This window comes from Limulus polyphemus, unplaced genomic scaffold (assembly GCF_000517525.1).
Source record: "Limulus polyphemus unplaced genomic scaffold, Limulus_polyphemus-2.1.2 Scaffold1462, whole genome shotgun sequence".
Taxonomy (NCBI): domain Eukaryota; kingdom Metazoa; phylum Arthropoda; class Merostomata; order Xiphosura; family Limulidae; genus Limulus; species Limulus polyphemus.
Window position 1 is genome coordinate 16,830 of NW_013667072.1, and position 4,574 is coordinate 21,403.

General features: G+C 29.5%; 1 protein-coding gene across 1 annotated transcript in view; it reads left to right on the forward strand.

The window, feature by feature from the left end:
- The window catches only part of LOC106463695 (succinate--CoA ligase [GDP-forming] subunit beta, mitochondrial-like), a 37,012-nt gene that overhangs the window by 16,627 nt on the left and 15,811 nt on the right, over window positions 1–4,574 (forward strand). The window lies entirely within an intron of this gene.

Below are 4,574 nucleotides of genomic sequence, written 5' to 3' on the forward strand. Positions count from 1 at the left end.
CCTTATTTTCAATAAGCAATCCTGAAAAATATTTGGGGGTGCTTAACTTTTTTCCAGGTGTATAGATCTTTTACATTGAATTGTTCTGCAACAAGTAATGACAGTTAAGTCACATGGTGGAGATGAAAACAGCATCATAGTCAAAGCTGGATTCATTTATAAAGAGCATGTATCTCCAGATTTGCTTATCTGATTGTTTGTAGTTCCATGTACATTTCATAGTTATCTCTTCTTAGCAGCAGTTTTTGAGCAGCTACACATCCATTGAGACAACTTTATGCTAATATTTATTTTACTATTCCCTAGGTAATGTTCACACACTGTATTTAAAGCAAGACTATTGGCAGATGTATACTTGTCCTCCATCTATCTCATAACGAATATACCTTGAGATATTTAACATAGTAGTTGGAGAGATTTGGTTTTTAGTATTTACTAATGTTAATAAAGCCAGTTTCACATACCCTTTTAAGAGTTTTACATAGAGCTTCTATTAAAACATAGAGTATTATTGTAGTTTTTCACATAATGTATTCATGTCCAACTAAAACTGATTTCTACTTGAATATAATTAATGGGAATAATATGATTGTCTTTAGCTTTATAGGCCTTTTAATAATATGTCACTTTCTGACTAGTTGAATGACACCAACCAGTGTAAACTATCATCACTACTTTGGCACAGTTCTTTTTTTACATGACAATGGGGTAGCAATCCCATTGATCTTCTTTATATATGAAAGAGTTAATTGCACTTTATAAGAATGATGTTCCTTATCATACACTGCAATTTGAACTCTTCCCTCCATGAATAGTAAATTAACAAACCAATATTCTGTCAAAACGAGTAGTATGTTCCCCAAAAATAAAATCACTTCCTTATGCTTATAAATTGTTGTTTGTAAACACACAGATCACTGTTCTGTTTAAACATGTAGTATGTGTCCCCCCCCAAATAAAACTACTTCACTATGCTTATAAGTTGTTGCCTGTCAGTTCACTATTATACTAGCATAATGTGTTTCCATGTATTTCCTCCAGTGCTCAGTCTGACTGTATTAATTACTCACTATTGCCAGATGTTTTAATTTCTATTGTACGAGCTACTGGAAAAGACAGTGAGGTCAATCTCACATTTTTACAGATGTTCTGTGGGTCCTTCATCATGTGTGGATGTGAACTTCCAAATCCATGTTTACAAAGGCATAAAAGTCCATCGAAGCTACAATGGACGATTTGACAGTTGTTTAGTCAAACGGAATTGCCGTGATTCTAGTTTCTTTTGTCATCTTTCTCATGAAAATAATTATTCATTTCTAAGTGTGGCTAAAAGCTTGTGAACTTTTACTTGTGAGCCTTCATCATCTTTAAATCCTTGTTTATTACCTTGTTAATGGTACAAGGAGATATGCCCAACTTCAAAACAATAGCCTTTATGGGTTGGGGGCCATTTTTCATAACCATAGCATTCACTTTCTAGGTAAGGGTGTTCAGGATTGTTCACTTTGTACCTTCAAAAGTATTGGTATACTTGAAATTAAGTAACTGAAAAGTTTTTAAATTCATTTGTTCTGTTTAAAATTAGTCATAGATTTCAGGCAACTTTGTTCTACTTTAAAATTTACAAATTGTTTTCCTTGTTCTAACATTTTTTGTAACTTTCCCAACAGATATAATTTAACACACAAATACTTCCACAGTTCACAAATGAAAGGAATATTTACAGAACCTATAGAAAAATCTTAAACCTTTATATTTACTCTAATTTTACATGATAGTATAATACATGCTCTATACAGTCACATTTAAACTTTCTTTATAGCTGTTTTGAAAGTTGTAGTTCATTGATAAATGATCAAACTACTTGATGTGACACCATAACAAAGTTTCATCCAAGGCTTGTACAAAAAGTAAGGGAAAAGTTTGAAAATCAAGAAATGTATTATCAATATATTGCTATTGTTCTTAGCAAAAATAGTTAATTTCTAGAATGTGCAGAAATTTTTTTTTAAATTGATGTGGGTTGTTTTCACAACTGTGCAGAAATGAGAACATTAACTTTATATTCATTTTTCTTCATGACATACATTAAATATATGTCAAATTAAAGAAATATCAATTTCAAAATACTTTTAAGTTAAAATTGTTGAAATATAGTTGGCTTTACCATATAAAGTTTACCTTAAAATTTTTGTCTGAAAAAATTTTACCAAGTGGTGAAAAAACATGAAAAGACAGAGGAAATCCAGACTCAGGCATAATGATTTATAATTAAGCTACTCTTTTAATCCTAAATACTGTACATAAAAATGTATTATACACACAATTTAATACAATTGCACTTGTTAACATTTACGAATAAAGAAAAATTTATTAATTTATCAGTCACCTGTTGCAAAAATACTTTGTATACTTTTTCAGACTTTAAAAAGTTTGGTTTAAATGGCAAAATCCAGTGAAATATTGGAAAACCAACAAACATAAAAACTTATAGAAGTTGCTTAAATGCAGATGTTTTTTTTCCTACATACTTCATAATTTGGCCACTGTAGCTTGAAATCGGGGGTGTGTAAAAATATCACTTCAGATCTATCTTTTGTCTCCCATAAGTAAATGCACAGTAATCGTTTTCATTCAATATCAGAACTCATTGATTGAGTTGGCCAATATGAAACAGTTTTATGAAACACTATGTATTTTTTGATGTATAATACTGTAACATTTTTCCAGAGTTGTTATTCCAGAAAATTCGATATTGCTTTACATGTTTTGCCAATGTTTGAGCCTTAAATGTTTATCTATACGTAACAGTTACTCAAATGTTTTTTTTTAGCCAATCAAGGGAAAGATTAATCATTTTATTTTTTATTCAAACGAGTATTTAGTCAAAGTAAAAACCTAGCATTTTTGGATACTTTTCAAGTCAAATAACATAGAAAAAGGTAAAAATTAGAATAACATCACTATATTTTGTAAGATATTTTTTATATTTATATCTTTATCTTACAAAGTTTGAAAAAGCATTAAGGAACAAATAAGAATAAACTGGAAAGTATATACCTATGTTCAGATGGTATCGTATTATTATGTTAACAAGTAACAACAACATTTAATTTCCCCATGCTAGCTGCGGTAAGGTTTCATTTTTACAATGATGGTGTGATACAGTTAACTTTTTAAAAGTTAAATGGATAACACTGTAACAAAATTTTCAGTAATTTTTACTTGAAAAAAAAACTTCCACTAAAATAATAGTGTTTTGGATTAATCAGAGTTGACAATATAGTACTAAGGTAACGTAAATAAGTCAAAGTTAAGATATTCTGTAACTGATTAGCTTAATCAGGTTATAATCCAGCAATTTTGAAGCTTATATCTTATTTTCCTATTAATCACATTAATAGAACAAAAATTGTTAAAATTAAACATTTCAAATTTTAAAATTAAAGTTAAGTAGCTATAATTATTTGTAATCATGTATAGAAAAAACAATTATTGCATTCTTTGGTAAACAAGGTGTTTGTTTTCAAAACTTTTTAAAAAGTCATAACTTATACATTATACCACTTGCATTTTCACTTCTTTTGGACACCGACATTAAAAGAAAAAAACACCTTTCTTCTGAGGATTCTAACTTCTAAACAATGAAAAATCAATTCTGTTTTTGTTCAGCATAAAGCCACACATTAGCTATCTGCACTCTGTTCCCCACAATGAGTCTGTGAACTTATTGCTGACCCACCAATGGACAATTAATTCTGTAACAGGTCTATGTTATAAGAGCTGCAAGTGTCCTAGACAATACTAACTTTTATGAAAAATCTCCATAAAGTTTTAGACACATTGTTAAAGTGTCTGGTAAAAGACAAGGCATGAAAATTTACCATGGCAATGTTTAATTGATGTTCATATTGTTGTACTAGCTTAGAAATGATCAGTTATTGGCTGAATCTTTGACTGGGTTACCATAGTCTCCAGACGTGTTGATTTCAGAAAACTTCAATAATGCTTATGGTAGTTAGTAATGGTGGATGTTGCCAGTCAGTTGTCATCACTCTCGTCAACAGTTCAAAATTAGTGACAGTGGCAAATAGCTTTATTAGCTTTGCTATAACAAAGGCACTAATCAGTTAAGTTGAACAAACTTGAATTAATTAAAAATAATAATGAAGGAAAATTACATTGGTAGTATTTTGGTTAATTATTTTTGTGGCAATAAATTTAATCATAATTTTTATTACTGGATAGTTGGAATAATCGGAAACATTAGCTCATTATTTTGGTGTCATTCACCTCTGTTTAATTGTAATTTTTTTTTATTAATTGATTATTTTACATGACACTAAATGATGTAATTGGTACTCATAGTTAATCGATTACATTGAGTTAATTGCCCAGTTCTGGTTCTAGACTTGTAGTTTTTACTTAATACTATAAAAATATCTAAGGTGAAATATTTCAGTAATAATTATAGTATTTTGGTACTTGTGTATAAAGTAGTTTTAAGTGAGTTATGGAAGGTTTTGCGTTTTGTACCAGTACTTCGTCCCATTTAAACGAATCTTCGTAAAATT